Source organism: Molossus molossus, unplaced genomic scaffold (genome assembly GCF_014108415.1).
Source record: "Molossus molossus isolate mMolMol1 unplaced genomic scaffold, mMolMol1.p scaffold_m16_p_12, whole genome shotgun sequence".
NCBI lineage: Eukaryota > Metazoa > Chordata > Mammalia > Chiroptera > Molossidae > Molossus > Molossus molossus.
Window position 1 is genome coordinate 96,355,495 of NW_023425347.1, and position 16,292 is coordinate 96,371,786.

A 16,292-nucleotide genomic window follows, 5' to 3' on the forward strand; every position below is an offset into this window, starting at 1 on the left:
TCTCCAACCTACTGGATCGGGGTGTCCAAACGCAGGGTCTCCATCTTTCCAAAGTCAGGCTTGCTCTCCATCTAATTTTGAGACTGCTGCCTACCTGACTGATTAGAAGCACTGGCTTTGACCACTGACCTCAGAGATTATGTAGAGGCCAACACCGTACTTTACAGTCGGGCTGACATCTGCAGGGGAAGGGCAGTAATATGATTACGGATGCCAGAGGCAACTAAGAGAACTCTTCGTGCACCAAGAGCTCTACTAATAAGAGACCTTATTGCCCCTGGCCCTGGCTCTTTGGCATTGACAATGGATAAATGACCCCGTTGTGCCAAGGAAGAGGGTTTCCGGAGGAGGAGACAGGTGGGGCAGGGGGATAACACGTGGAATTCCACAACCGGGCAGAGAACAGGTAACAGCCAGGTCTTCTCCAACCTCTGTCGCAGTGATCCGAAGGAACCATGACCACACCGGAGCAGCATCTCAACCCACCAAATAACCCTTTAGCTAGTTAAAAATCTGACTCATTGGCCACAGGCTCTGTCCCCAGACTCAGAGGGGCTCCGGAAATTCCATGACTAAGTCCAACTGCAAAATAAGGGATCTCGGCCACGCCAGCAGCAGGAGGGAGGGGAGCTTGGGGACTGCTCTGAGTGTGTGACAGCGACGTTCGCATCCAGGCAGCGTCCGCAAGCGGCCTGCCCTTGCTTTAAGGTCCAGTGTTCCTCCCGATGCTTTTTGCCGGCCCAGCCAAAGATGCTGCTGATAAATATTTGATCACAACTGCTTTGCTGATGCGCAGACAGAACCGATCAGTCTCTTGGGATGAACCCCCTAAGCACATGCACTTGTTTTTCATCCGGGTGGCAAAAGGCTTTCACCGGTTAGCAGGAACCGAATGCCTCCGTGCTCGCGAATGGTGGGTCCCCTGTCCGAGCCATTGGCTGGGGTGGGGGCGGGGCGGGGCAGTGGTCGGCTCCCACAAGGATTTAGGCCTGCGGCGTAGACACATGTTGACTATATTTATGGAGCTCAAGGGGAAATATCCCTTTGCCTGGCAACTAGTCCTTCTTTAGAAAATAAATCAATAAAACAGACAATCAAGCATGCCATTTTCTTTCCTTCCTCTCCTGCTATGAATTCAGTGAAAATCATCCATTTAAAAAACGTGTTCTGGCCCTGGCCGGTTTGGCTCAGCGGTTAGAGCGTCGGCCTGCGGTCCGGAGAGACCCGGGTTCGGTTCCCGCTAAGGGCACGTACTTCGGTTGCAGTTTGTCCCCGGCCCTGGTTGGTCGTGCGGGTGGCAGCCACTCGATGTGTCCCTTCACGTCGATGTTTCTCACTCTCTCTCCCTTCCTCTTTCTCCCTCCCATTCTATATCTACAAAAAATGGAAAAATATCCTCGGGTGAGGATAAAAATAAATAAAAAATAAAAAACGTGTTCTGAACAAAACAAACTGAGGAACAAAACAACCCAGAGACATGGAAGTGGGGTGCAGACTGACAAATGTCAGAAGAGGTGGACGTGGGGGAGGGAAGAGATAAACCACAGAACTTATATGCACGTGTGCGTAACCAAGGACATAGACAATGCTTGGGGGGATCGGGAGGAGGGTGTTAATGGGGGGAAAAGTAGAAACATCTGTAACAAAAATAAATAAATAAAAATAAAATGTAATTATAACATTTGTGTGTCACTCTGCACGTAATACATCTGATTTACTTTTGGTTATTACTTATAATAATTAAAAAGTATTAAAAATGTGTTCTGGTGCATAACCACTTACCACGGGCTTCCTCTAACTTTAAAAAACAAACTACCCTTGCTTTAAAAAAGAAAGAAAAGAAATCATGTACTGAGTGAAGTTGGTCTGAATTCTTCCACAGAAAGTTCGGTTCATTGAAAGCGTCCGATAAAAATTCCTTCTGGTTGGTTTTCTCCTCTTGGCCCACAGAGCCGAGCGCTAAACCCACTCTGAATACACAAAGGGCGTTTTATGAATGACACTCATGATTAACATGCATGTCCTTTGTCTCGTCGCCCCGGCTTTCTCTTGGCTCCATGGGAAAGTTGATCTTGAACAAGAGATCTCAGTGGTCTCTCTGCTTATTCTGCCTCCAGGCTTTCCTGGGTGAAGGGTTCCTCCGGCCCAGCTGCCGTGTTTCCAGCCAGCATCTGCCATCCTTTGCCCTTGGACGTGAACTTCAAACCATGTATTGACGCCTTGGCTCTCCGATCCTTTTGTCTTCCTGAGACACGTGTGTTCACGGGCAGCACACAACTGTTTATGTAAGGGCAGTGATGGATCTGTGATAACAGTGTCGGTCTGGAGCCCTGTCCCCTCTCTCGCTCACGGGAACGACTTTTCCTGTCACACCCAGCCTCACCCAGCTGTGACTCAAAACCAGTGGAAGTTTACCAATACGGTGCAGCAACCCATCCATTTACTTTGGAATATTTGTGTGTGTGTGTGTGTGTGTGTGTGGTGTTCTTCTTTTAAAAAAATTGTTTTTCTTTATTTTAGAGAGGAAGGGAGAGGGAGAGAAACACATCGATGAGCGAGAACATCAATTGGCCGCCTCCTGCATGCCCCTCATTGGGGATCGGGCCCACAACCTGGGCATATGCCCTGATGGGGAATCAAACCAGTGACCTCTTGGTGCAGGGGTCTACGCTCAACCACTGAGCCACACTGGCCGGGCTGTGCGTTGTTCTTTAAAAAGCTAGGCCAAAGTGTATACTACCCATGAGAAGATGGTGTGGGTACATCAACTTTACCTTAAGGTTCTTAAGTTTGAGAACAAATAAGAACTAAAGAGTTGCTTCTTGGTATGAAAGTGCTAATTGTGAATCATTTTAATCTTGGCATTAAAGCCTAATACCTCTAAAGAAATTATTCTAGTTCACATATATGTATGGGATGGCGTGTTTTTAAAAATATCTCAGCATTTAAGTGCAGTGTGAAATCACGCTATTATTGTCCCTGTATGAAATATCCCAAAGGCTTAATAAAAACCTTTGACTAAGGGCCTGGCTCGTGTGGCTGCGTGGTTAGAGCATCGGCCCACACACTAAAGGGTCGCAGATTCAATTTCCAGTCAAGAATATATACCTAGGTTGCAGGTTTGATTCCCAGCCCAGCTGGGGTGCATGCAGGAGGCAACCAATGTGTCTCTCTCACATCGATGTTTCTCTCTCTCTCTCTCTCCCTCGCCCTCTTTCATTCCCTCCCATTCTCTACAAATTAATGAGAAAAGATTCTTGGCTGAGGATTAACCACAACAACACAAAATTTTCGAGTAAGTATTTTCAATCTTTGGTTTTATTTACATTTCTTTGGTTAGTAGTGGTGAGTTGTTTTGTCTATTGGCCATCAGGAATGTCTTCCTTTGTAACCATTTTTCTCTTGTGGTATTCACCTTTTGTATAGTTTCATAGATGTTTTTTATAACCTTAAAAATACATTCTCTAGCCCTGGCCGGTTTTGCTCAGTGGTTAGAGCGTCGGCCTGAGGACCAATGAGTCACGGGTTCGAATTTGATCAAGGACATGTACCTAGGTTGCTGTTCATCCCCGGCCTGGGTCGGGGTCCTGCGGGAGGCAACAGTCAATGTGTCCCTCTCACGTCGATGTTTCTCTCTCTTCCTCCCTTATTTTCTCTCTCCCTCCCACTTTATCTGAAGATAAATAGAAAAAAACATCCTCAAGTGAGGATTTAAAAAAAAACATACATTCTCCGGACTAAATGCCACAAACATTTTACTCGTTGGCTTTGGCATCTCTCTTTTGTAACTGATGAGTTTTGTCGCTAATCAAATGTATTAAACTTTTGTCCCTCTGATGTCACAGTTACCAACCCTACCTTCAAGAGTATAGAAATAGTCACCTACCTTTTCCTTTGGTTTTGTTCTTACTTTGAATATTTCTGTTTGTCTCGTGTTTATTTTGACGTAGGATGTAAAATGGGAACAGAATTTGATTTCCCCAGAAAGATTAGGCTGTCGTTTCAACAGATCTTCTTTTCCCCACTAAACTAGCTTCAAAATGAGCTCTTATGGAGACAGTGTCTTCTTTCTAATAATGTCACAGTCACGAGACAAACCGTTCGGCACAAGGACCAGCTTTAATGGCCCGAGCAATGCTGGCTGCCCCCCTTCCCTACGGCCCTGTCTGCAGATTCCTTCCAGAACAGATCCCTAAATCTGAGCTCCCCTCACCATCAGCTACTTCCTCTTCCTCCTCACATCAGCTGACCGCTGCCAACTGATTCAGCGTCAAAAATGTAGCTAGAATAAACCAGGGCACCGGGAGCAGGAGGCTGAGGGGGTCTCTCCGAGTCGAAGGCGCTACTTCACACCAAGGCACAGCTTTCTAAGGACACCCTCCCTCACGTCTGCTCAGCCTCGCAGGGTCTACGCGGCGCCTTCTGGATGACTATTTCACACCGGCCCCGTGGGCAGTTACCCTGGCATTATTGTCCCCATTCATCAGACATGGAAAGTGAGGTTGGCACCCTCCTTGCCCAGACTTTAGCCGGGCTCCTCTGAGTCCTGCTCTCCATGAGGTTGTGACCTTGGGCTTCTGTGTCCGTCCTTGCAGAGTCGTTTCAGCACGAACCCTGTTAAGACAGTTTAGAGAGAATCCCCCACCCTTGATATCTGAGCAAGATCCCCACCCCCGCTCCTTGGATGTCAAAGTCCTTGGCCAGCCTTTAGCAAGAATCCTGTTATGCCATTTTAGCAAGAATTCCTCCCCCCACCCCAACTCTGCTCCTTGGCTATAAGTCCCCAGCTTCTTCGTAGTGCTCAGAGTTGAGCCCCCTCTCTCAGCTCTGCCTCTGTCTTTTTTTTTATTATTATTATTATTCTCACCCAAGGACATTTTTGCATTTATCTATAGATAGAGCGGGAGGGAGAGAGGGGGGAAGAGAGAGAACAAGAAACATTGATGTGAGAGAGACACACCGACTGGTTGCCGCCCACATGACCCCAACCGGGGCCGGGGACAAACTGCAACCGAGGTACGTGCCCTTAGCAGGAACTGAACCCGGGTCTCTATGGTCCACGGGCTGACGCTCTAACCGCTGAGCCAAACCGGCCAGGGCTCTGCCGCTATCTTGAGTAAAGTCTCCCAACTGTTTTAACAGGTGTCAGAATAATTGCTTCTTTTTATTTTTATTTATTTATTTTTATCCTCACCCGAGGACATTTTTCCATTTTTTTGTACAGATAGAGTGGGAGGGAGAGAGAGGAAGAGAGAGAGAAACATCGACGTGAAAGGGACACATCGAGTGGCTGCCACCCGCATGACCCAACCAGGGCCGGGGACAAACTGCAACCGAGGTACGTGCCCTTAGCGGGAACCAAACCCGGGTCTCTCCGGACCGCAGGCCAACGCTCTAACCGCTGAGCCAAACTGGCCAGGGCAGAATAATTGCTTCTTTAACAACATCAGCAGTGAAATGATTCGCCAAGTTTGCCAGGCTGGTTGGTGAGTGCTCACCAGCACAGATCCAAACGCATGCTCTGTCTCCACGGCCGCTGCCGGCTGGCGAGCCTGCTGCCCCCACCCCGGGCCCCACATCCTTCCTCCTAGGCCCCCATCCTCACCCTCTCGTAGACTAGAACCCTGCTTGTCAGAAGCAACGGCTTCCTCTGGCATCTCACCTCCTCGTGTGAAACCCCCTCTTGTTAGAATTCCAACCGACTTATTGAGTGACCACAACCTCAGTTTCCCCAAACGAGCCCCTTTCTAGGCCGAAGCTTCAGGGAGCGGCAGGTCGGAAGGGAGGTGTGATTTGCACCTCGGGGCGCAGCAGCCCCCCTCTTGGCTCTACAAGTCAAGGTGGCAGCCATGACCGGGACTGGAACCATGCACCCCCAGGGACTCACTGTGCACCTGCTCTGTCCTGGGCCCCGTTCTGAGCACTGGAGACAGAGGCGTGGACAAGGCACGGTCTCTACTCTCGTGGATGTGGGTGCTGTTGGGGTGGGGTGGGAGGCTCATAACAAGCAAACCAACCAGGAAAATCTCAAAATAGTTCTCCTCTACCCCAATCAGATCTCTGCTGAAGATACTTTCTGGGGAGGCCTTCTCCCCCGCCCCCCAGTGAACCCAGTCCCCCTCCCCCACACTCACACCAGCTGCAATATTTGCATCCACCACACTTTATATTTACACATTGCTGTCCCAAGAGAACATACACTGGTTTATCTCAATATGCCCATTACCGAAGATACCTGGCCCATTGCAGGCACTCCAGAAGTATTCGCTGAATGAGTGAGTGAGCTACAGGCAGGTGAAGAGCTAGTTAACTAACCCCCAAACCCAGAATGAGCTTGGGGCTCTGCACCTTGAGAAACAGGGGTGGTCAGTATAGCTGGGCAGTTAAGAGACAAGATTGGAGAGGGGCGGAGGGCCAGTCCAGGGGGCCTCTGCAAGGAAGGGGCTTTGATTTCACTTGGAATCATTTGATTCCGTTTGGAAGTGGCAGAACCTGAGTCCAAGAGGCCACTGTGGGTGCTGTGTGATGGGGGTGTGTGTGCTGGGGACGATGCAGGGTCACTTAGGCTATTTCTGTTGTCCAGGCAGGAATGGGGGGTGCTCACCCCCCAGTGGCAGTGGGGAGGTACAGAACTGGACAGGTAATGGCTGGGCAGGGTCTGAAGTCATTCCCTGCAATAATGAGAAATCAATACAAAACCTCAGAGCCGAGAATTCATGTTACCATCCGTTACCGCTCTGTTGACAACATTCAGTTGGATGTACTAAGTGAAGTAGGAAGTCCTTGTGTGACGCTAAGTCCTGTACTGCAGTCCCCTTGTTTTATTAGGATGGCCACAAAAGGCCCACACAGGAGTTTCGGTCAAGAGCCTCCGTCTGTCTCCGTCCCCACGTGGGGGAGACCCGCCCTCCCATCCTCTTTCTGCTGACCTGAATCAAACGGCCCGGGAGCAGCTTAAACAGTGTTTTATCTCGAAATGGGGAAGTTGATTTAAAAACTAAAGAAGCGGCAAGCCAGGTTACCCTGGGGTTTTCAAGGAAAACCTGTGGCGTTAGCCAACAGATGAAGGCATCTTTCGTGTTGCCTGTCTAGCATCTTGAAACTGCTCCGTCATCTAAATACACAAATAAGCCTTTGAAGATGGTTGACTACGCGGTCTTGGAATGACGTCTGTGGCCACTGAGAAGCAGAATCGCTCTCTCCTTTTTTTTTTTTTCTTACGACATCCTAGGAAGTTCTGGTTTTCCCCTGTAGGAGAATTAATAAACATTTAATTCTAACATACCCTCTCCCAGTTACATTTAGGATGAAGTAATGCTTTGGGGAGGGGAGTCAAAACATCTCTTTGAAAAACAAAAATAAAAATGCTCACTTTGTCCAGACGCAGGCTTTTTTGTGTATTATTTCTCTATCGTGTTTCAATACTCTGCTCAGAAACCTGAAAATCAGTACCCCTCAAACTGAAGAAAAATGCCAACCCCCCATATTTCCAGGCCCCTGAAGACCACCCACTGTAAAAATTAAAAATTTCTTTTAATCACCGAGGTACTCAGATCGTTGTACAATTCTTCATCTCAATTCACAGCATCCCATTTCGCTGCTATTACCATGAAGTGACGGGCAGAAAGGTGTTGGGACTCTGCTTTTATGCACCACATCTTTTGAGTTACTCGCCGTGTCCTGGAGGCTACCTGTCTCCTTACCCTGTGTACACGCCTTTCGCTGAAATACTGAAAGCCATTCCCTGACCCAGAGCTATGTGCGGACCCTCAACTCCTGGCAGACCCCAGGCCGGGGTCAATGTGATCACTGATGTGGCGATGGGTTTCCCCTCCACCCTCACCCTCTCCATGGGTCCTGGTGGAATGCTCACTGGATCAAAGGTTTGGCCATGGAAAAGTCTAGGCGACGCCGAGAAGGCTTGGCTCTGCCGCTCAGTCCGTGCCCCACAGAAAGGGCACCCTCACTTAATGTTCCTCCGGGCGCCAAAGAGCTACCTAAAGCCCACACTGCCCCATATCCCCGGAGCCTGGCATCATGGTACGTATTTTGCAGACGTTGATTGAGCACCTGACTGGGAGTACACCTACAGCCAAGAAGGAAATTTCTGTAAACGATCCCTTCTGGAATGATATTCCTGCCTCTGTTCACCCGCAGGACGCACTTGGCTGCTCTGAGGTTGGCTCTTTTTTTTTTTAATTCTCACCCAAGGACATTCCTGCATTTATCCTCAGATAGAGCAGGAGGGAGAGAGGGAGGAAGAGAGAGAGAGAAACATCGATGTGAGAGAGACACATCGAGTGGTTGTCACCCACACAACCCCAACCGGGGCCGGGGGCAAACTGCAATCGAGGTACGTGCCCTTAGCGGGAACCGAACCCGGGTCTCTCTGGTCTGCGGGCCAACACTCTAACCACTGAGCCAAACCAGCCAGGGCTGAGGTTGGATCTTTAATGAGCAGCAGCCTGTCCACTCACGATGCCAGGTCCGTCAGCCCCTGCAGGCCAAGGCCAACGGGACGACCCGACTGCCTGCTGTGGCGATAGGAACATGTGTCTCTTCCATAAAATTCAAGAGAAAAATGTCAAGACTGAGACAATCAGATAAGTGTCCCGACTTCCTCTAGCGACATCAGAAGAAATGCTACATATTAAGATTTGGATCATCAAGTAACCCCTGCCATCAGGGAGGGGTGGTTGAGGCACCCAGGGGGGCAATTTTCCTTGGGGTCTGGGGAGGCTGCCCCCCTGCGTCACCTATCGACGTGGAAGCAGCACCTGAAGGTCTCTGCGGCACAACATGGGCAATCAAGAAAGGAGAGGACCAGCGGTGTCTGGAGACTCACACGGAGTCACTCACACTGGAGGGAATAGGACATTCCGTCCATCCAGTCCCTAAGACACAACACCAGGCCGACCGACCACATCTCTGTCCTCTGTGATGGGGCAAAGGGGACTGAGACCTACTGTGCGCCTTCCCAAATCTTTGCAACTCATCTCCATGGCTGTCCATTATATTTCAACAATGGCTACTACTTACGAAATTTACAGGAGAAAGGCCCAAACGTGGTGGCAAGCACTCTCTCGTCATCTCTACAGAAGCCTTGCAGATGACTACCACCCTCATTTTGTAGATGACGATGATGAGGCGGAAGGTAAACCGCGCATGTAGCTAGCAAGTGGTGAACCTGAGATTGGACAGCAGGCTCCGTCAGACTCCAAAAATCTCCCGCTCTAACCACTGCACAACACAGCTTTCACAGGTATCGGTCACTTTCCTGCAGGTCCCTCTACTCACCTTCCTCTCTACCCCACATAGAAAGGGCTGGGGTAGAGTTGGAGCTGCCCTGAGTGTGGGCTTCTGGATGCCAAGGGTGCCCGCGGGCTCATCTTTAAACTCTGTCCAAACCCTTCCTACTGTCCTACCTGACCCAGGTGAAATCCCTTTTCCCTCCGCCCTCCCACAATCTCCTTCACACTAGTCCAGGACTTCACCCTGGCCTCCCCTGTCTTCCCCCTCCTGGCATCTGTAAGCCTCTTGGGGGCCACGTTCCATTCTGTGGGTTCATGGCCCAGCCACCCGCGCAGTCTGATAGCTCACTGAATGAACACGTCCTTCTCAGGGTTTCCGGGGGTGAATCAACTCAGCCACTCACCCCCAATCATGAACAGGGCTCAGAACGCCGCAGATGTTAAAACCCGAGGCTGTTGGTTGTAACCTCAACCGAGATTACTCAACCTGGGGAGAGGTTTCCCTCTTAACCCAGAGCTGAATGTTCTCAATAAGAGGAAATGAATTCACAGTTCCGTCGACTGGAATCAACACCTCTGTACTAACTTGTCTGAACCTCCCGGGCCGGAGTCCTGTACAAAGGGCTACCTCATAGGAAGGGCTGCTTGGTGCCTGAATAACCAGTGACTTATGCCTGCTTCAGAAGTGCTGCTCCGAGCAAAGCATCTCTCCGGGGTGGCGGGCTGTTCGGGGAAACACTCGCCAGCTGCTGGGAAACCGGGCGTCTGATTGACTCATGGCCATCAACTGAGCAGGCCCTGATTTTGCAAGAGTGAAAAGAGAAGCCTGTTTGGATCTGACCTCACCGTCCACCCATGCAGCTTGCAGACTGTCCAGCTGTGAGCCCAGGAGGATGAGGCCCTGCAGGAATGTGCAGAATGTGCTGCGTCTCCACGAGCTGCCCTTGGCCTTGATCCTAAGCCTGGCTTGAGGGTTTGAAGTGTGCCACGGTAAGTTTTTTAAAAAAGAATTGTCCTTAGCTAGGGGGAGAGCTCCTTGATCCTCCCTGCCGTCTCTTCCGATGAATGGGGATTTCGGGCAGCAAACTTGGTCTCCAGCACTTATTGCTGATGTGGTTTTGGTTGAGTAACTCCCCAGCTATCCCCTGGACACATCCAGTTGTATGTCTTCCTATCACCTCGACCTCACGGTGTCTATAACAGAGTTTATAAAATCCTGCTCCTTCTCAGCAAATTGGTTCCCAATCTCTCATCCTCCTACCCGAGTTCCAGCATGTGCCTTCTTGTCATTCCTGCCTGAAGGCTTGAGTCACTGAGTTTCTCCCCTCTTCCTCTTGCCAAATGTTTGCTCTGTACCAACCATGTGTTCTTGTAAGTGCAGAAGACGACATGGGTTCTCCTCTCTTCTCCAAGGGGCAAGGTGAACACAAACAGGAAAAACACAGTGGAAAGACTAGCCAAAGCAATCTTGCAAAAGAACACAGTAGGACTCAGACGGTCTGATTTCAACACTTACTTCGAAGCTACAAAAGCAAGACTGTATGTCCTGGCATAAGGATAGATGTGTAGATCAAGGAATAGAAGGACAGATGTGTAGATCAAGGAATAGAATGAAGAGTCCAGAAATAAACCCACACATTTATGGGCAATTGATCTTGACCAAGTTGCCAAGATAATGTAGTGGGGAGTCATCCTTTCAATAAATGATTCTGGGATAACTGGATATCCACATGCAAAAAAAAATGGAGTTGGATTTGTACTTCAAACTATATCTAAAAGTTAACTCCAAATGAATCAGAGGCCTAAATGTAGGAGCTGAAACAATGCAACTGTTGGAAGAAAGCCTAAGAGTAAAGCTCTGTGTCCTTGGATCAGGCAGTGGCTTCCTAGGTGAGACACCAATACTCTAAGCAACAAAAGAAAAAAAAAAAAAAGATAACTTCAACTTAACCAGAAATTTAAAAATTTGTGTTTCAGTGGACACTATCAAGAAATTGAAAAGACAACCCACAGAATGGGAGGAATATTTTCAAGTCATATGTCTGATCAGGGTCTAGGGTCTAGTTTTTAGGATCTATAAAGAATTCAACAATGAACTGACAACCCGATTTTAAAAAGAGAAAAGGATATGAATAGACATTTCTCCAAAGGAGATATACAAATGGCCGGCCAATAATCACATGAAAAGATGTTCAACATCATTAGTCATTAGGGAAATGCAAATCAAAACTACAATGAGGCCCTGGCTGATCTGGCTCAGCGGTTGGAGCATTGGCCCAAGGACCAAAGAGTCTCGGGTTCGATTCTGGTCAAGGGCACATACCTTGGTTGCGGTTCAGTCCCCGGACCTGATCGGGGTCATGAGGGAGGCAACCAATTGATGTGTCTCTCTCACATCCATGATTCTCTCTCTCTCCTTCCCTCCCACTCTATCTGAAGATAAGCAGAAAAATATCCTTGGGTAAGGATTTAAAGAAAGAAAGAAAACTACGATGAGAATTCACTATATATCCTTTAGGATGGCTAGTATTAAAGAGAAACAAGCAGAAAATACCAAGTGTTGGTAAGGATGTAAAGAAATTGGAACCCTTGCCCTGGCTGGTTTGGCTCAACAGTAGAGCGTCAGCTCTCAGACTGAAGAGTTGCAGGTTCGATTCTCGGTCAAGGGCACATACCTGGGTTGCAGGTTCAATATCTAGCCGGTTGGAGTCATGTGGGAGGCAACCAGTAGATGTCTCTCTCACATTGATGTTTCTCTCTCTCTTCCTCCCTCCCTTCCACTCTATCTAAAAATCAATGGAAAAATATCCTTAGGTGAGTATTAACCAAAAAAAAGGAACCCTTTTGCTTTGTTGGTAGGGATGTAAAATGGTGCAGCCATTTTGGAAGACAGTGGGCAGTTCCTCAAAGAGTTAAACACAGAGTTACCATATGACCCAGCACACGAGAGAAAAGGAAACATATGTCCACAGAAAGACTTGTACATGAATATTCATAGCAGCTTTATTTAGAATAGCCCCAAACTAGAAACAACCCAGATGCCCATCAATTGGTGAACAGATAAACAAAATGTGGTCTCTTCATATAGTGGAATATTACTCAGCCATAAAAAAGGAATGGAATCCTGATAGATGCTGCAACATGGATGAACCTTGGAAACATCATGCTAAGTGAAAGAAGCCAGACACAAAAGGCTACATATTACATGATGACATTTATGTGAAATACCTAGAATAGGCAAATCCATAGAGATAGAAAGCAGACTAGTGGTTGCCAGGGGATCGGGGAGTCACTGATAATGGTTTGAAAGTTTGGGGGAGAGGGGTGATGATTTGTTCTACAGCTGACAGTGATGATGGATGTACAACTCTATTCATATACAACCAACCACTGGATTGTCCCATTTAAAGGGGTTAATTTTACGATATGTGAATTATATATCAATGAGATGTTTTATTACAGTGATGAATGTTCTTAGAGATGAATAAGAAGAAATCAGGAAATCCTCAGCTGCAAGTCTTGCTGGTTCCTCTTCCCAGAACTCCGATCGCATCACCCCTGTCGTCACCAACCACACTCTGTCTCTTTACCTCCTGACTTGTCCCATGAACTAGATTCAATCCCACATGGTGCCCTCGTCACTGATTTTCTTCTGACAACCACCATTCATGCCAGCCCACTCCCATGTTCTGGTATTACCAACAGCCCGCCCCCCCACTCCACCCGGACTCGTCCTTCTCCCGGATGCCCTGCCTCTCCCCAGCTCAATCGCCCTGACTCCAGCCAGCCTTGTGGCCCTTCCCAGCCCAGACCGCTTCCCCTGGAAGTCTAGGGTGTTCGAATTTCCACACAGTCTCTTTCCTGGCCTGCCTTTCCCTGCCTGACACCTTGTCCCACCAACCTCACCATTTCTCACAGCCAAGATCAAGTCCCACCTTCCCCACAAGGCTTTTTCTGGCTCCCAGTGGCCACAGAAGTCTCATCTCCAAATGCCCAGCAGCGGATAATAAATGGTGTGAGCTGCTCGGGACACGCTATTTTCCTCGTACGCTCGTTTACGTACACAAGGTACTATTCTTTGGTGATACACACAGCAGGTTTGCTTCTCTTTGTGAGCTGCCATCCCCCTTAATGCTTCCTCTCCAACTCTTAACACTCAGTAATGTGTGATTTTTAATGCTTTAAGGGGGCAGGGACCACGTCCTCCAATTCGGTAACCCCAGGCACCATAGTTCTTCAATCTAATTACGTATCTAACAAATAACAAACGTTGTTGCTGCTCTACAAGGTACTTGAAGAAATCAGCTGATTGGCTTTTCCGGGTGTCCTGGACTACTTTGACCCTAAGCATAGCTGGCTGTTGTGCTCAATGGTTAGAGGCATGGGCTGGGCAGGAGAGGGGCGGGGCTGCCTAAATCCGTTTCACGGTTGCCATGTGCTGGCACTGTGTCTGTGTGTAAGTGACTAACCCTCTCTGAGCCTCTTTACTTATCTATACAATGTAACTAGTTGCTACCTTGCAGGTCTGGTTAAGTGAAGCAGGGCGTGGCAAGAGCCGGACACATGCTAAGTAAATGTCAGCTGTTATTACAGTTCCTGCTATTAACACCATCTGCCCAGAATCGAGTTCCCTTGGCTTTCCAGACTCAGAAATGTAATCTTATTAGGGGGCTATCCAGATGAAAATATTTCCTATCACCCAAACTCATGAGAGGCCAGGAAACGAAGAAATGTATTTAGAACAGAAACAGTTTCCAATACGTCATACAAGGCATGTCCTTTTCCAGAGTGAAATACCTGAGACGGTATGTGGTGTATGTGGACACAGGAGAAGGGGGAGGCCGTTGAGTGGAATCATTTCCCGACGGTAACAGAACAGGCAACTCTGATTCATCACAGAATCACCGTCGCTGAGATCGGAATCTCCGCGGCCAAGGGGCACGACTTCTTGCCTACTAATTGCCAGCAGGTGTAATGTCACCTTGCCTGACTCGCAGAGTAGTTTCTCAAGAAATATTTGTTAAGAAAATGAATTTCTTGGGAAAGAAACGTTTGACATCATCAAACCTCTGGCAGGATACCACTCATTGGGTCACAGAACTGCTTAGATTAGTGGTGTTTTATTCTCCCGGATGGAGACACTTAGATGAATTACAGGAAATTCTCTGTGCTCATCAGTCACATGTTTACACATATTCTAGCAGGCCCCCTGCCCCGCTTCCCATTCATTTTCTATGTAACTGGCATTCCCCGGCATGCTACAAAAGTCACAGTGACGATTATTACCCCTGTCACATTCTCTCTCTACCTCTTGCAGCCCTGGCCCTCTGCACAGGGGTCAGGAGCACATCTTCCTCCGGAAAGGTGGTTATCCTTTTGGTTGGTTTGTTGTTTGCCACCCCCGCCCCGAAACCCCGTGCATGAAATTCAGTGTTGCGCTAACAATTTCAGCTTGCGGGGCCTCAGACAGCGAGGTGAATGAGGTGGCCGGTCTGCACGTTTCCTGCTGGACCTAGCGTGACTCCCGCTGGCCTGCCCTCAGAGGGTATCGAAGGATAAACTTATCTCCTCCAGCGTAAAGGCACTGGGCCAGAAAAAAAGGACAGCCTGCCCACCCCGGATGTCAAAGCTCAAGGGAATGCTCCCCGGGCTGGCCCTCCTGGCCCTCCGTGAGCAGGCTGGTGGGAGAGACACGGGAAGTGAGCTCCCTCCTCATCTTCCTGCCTTGGACGAACCTGGCACACCATTCCTGTTGTTCCCTATCCGGGCTCCCTCTCCCAACCCTTGGATAAAATGCCTGATCACTTTCCCTTCCCAAAGTTTTCAGGCATCCGTAGGGCAAGGATTCAAACGTGCCATCGAGAGCTGCTTTATCATTTGCTCATCCCCATGGGATCCTAAGACTTATCTCGGCAGCTGTTTACTTGGCTTGAGAAGTACCTGCCCCACCCGCCTCGCCCCGCTTCTCCCCGATCATTCGGTGTCTGGGTGGCGGGATCTTATTCAGATTTCTCAAGTGAGTGTCACAAGGATAGTGCTAAGTATCCAAGTCTTCTCTCTCTCTGTCCTCCCCTATAATATTTCCACAAGGCCTAACCTGGCACGCCTATTCTTAGAAGCCAGAAATATGACAAATATTCAGATAAGCCCGTGGAATTTAAAAAGCGCAGGTCCGGGACTGTGCTGGTGAAGTGTACAGAGGGCACTTTAAAACGTTAGGTGTGCACAGGCGTCTGCACTAGCACCGTGCCAGGCATTCCAGACGCGCTCACTTGCCATCTGGGGGACGAACTACTACATCCCACTGTCACGTCCTGTGACACCTTCATTCTTAAAGGAATATCACAGTGAGTCTTTAGTGTGAAGGCCTTCGTATTCCTCTTACATTTGTTGTTTCCATGTTTAAGGCACTTAGACTGAGGCTAGTCTTTAGCTGCAAGTTCAACTTTTGTTTCTATGTGGGGTTCTTCTTGGGAGGGGGCAATGTCATGTAGCAAAAGGAGCTTGGGATGGGGAGTGAAACCCACTTCTGAATCCCAGCTGCGGCACATTCTGGAGAGGAAGACAGTATGTAATGGAAGGAGTTGTGATGATTAAATGAGATAAATGACATTCTCAGAACATGGTGCAGAATGGGAATGGGCGAGAGCTGGTGTTCTTTCCACTTGGCCAAGCCACCCACCGTGGCGCCAAGGTTTGGGGTCTTTGTAATTCTCTGGTATAGAGTGACTCACGGGCCACTGATTTCAGAGGCCAGTGAAAGAGAAGGCGCTGCACACCTCTGCTCAGCCAGGGTTCCTCCCTCTGCGTCTGTCCTGCCTTAGCCTGCTTATGCGGGGATCCCTTTCGAAAACATGCTTTTCTATATCAAATGCTATTTGGGATCTCATACACCAAGGCTAACGGACAGGCCTCCCTAGCGAAGCTCCGACAGACCCGACCTCTGCAAAATGCTTGACCGTGCCCTCGGTGCTACAAAACCCGTGGCGACCCATGAGGCGTTCAGGGCCTCCAAAGCTGGCAAGGGTTTTGGGGAAATCA

General features: G+C 48.8%; 1 protein-coding gene across 2 annotated transcripts in view; it reads right to left on the reverse strand.

Moving 5' to 3' along the window:
* Positions 1 to 16,292, reverse strand: part of PDPN (podoplanin) — a 30,313-nt gene that overhangs the window by 11,744 nt on the left and 2,277 nt on the right. The window lies entirely within an intron of this gene.